This window comes from Orycteropus afer, unplaced genomic scaffold (assembly GCF_000298275.1).
Source record: "Orycteropus afer afer isolate SDZICR_OR568_19922 unplaced genomic scaffold, OryAfe1.0 scaffold00048, whole genome shotgun sequence".
NCBI lineage: Eukaryota > Metazoa > Chordata > Mammalia > Tubulidentata > Orycteropodidae > Orycteropus > Orycteropus afer.
The window spans coordinates 13,265,295-13,265,794 of record NW_006921635.1 but is presented as its reverse complement, the minus strand read 5'-3'; positions in this window follow the sequence as shown (position 1 = coordinate 13,265,794).

Sequence of the window (500 nt, the reverse complement as noted above, 5' to 3'; positions counted from 1 at the left end):
TGGCAGGCTGCTGAACAACGACATAGCTACATGCAGGGTTCAAGCATGCCATAAGCTAGGGACCATTCCCAAAGCTGTTTCTTATATATGGGAAGCAGACCACATCCCTAAAACGGCTACTCAGCGCTCCAATAGATTCCACCATGGAGTTAATTACCAGTCCCACCATGGGGAATAACTACATTCAGCTGCCCAGCCACTCAACCAGGCCCAGCCAAGGTGACACACAAACTTAACCACCACAGTGTGCATCAAGGTTGTATCCTTTCACCAAACTTTTTCAATCTGTATGGCGAGTGAATAATCAGAGAAGCTGGACTATATGAAGGAGAAAGCAGCATCAGGATTGGAGGAAGACTCATTAGCAACCTGCAATATGTAGATGATACAACTTTGGTTGTATTGGAACCCTGGTAGCATAGTGCCTAAGGCACTTGACTGCTAACCAGAAGGCTGGCGGTTCAAATCCACCAGCCACTCCTGGGAAGGAAGGTTGGGCA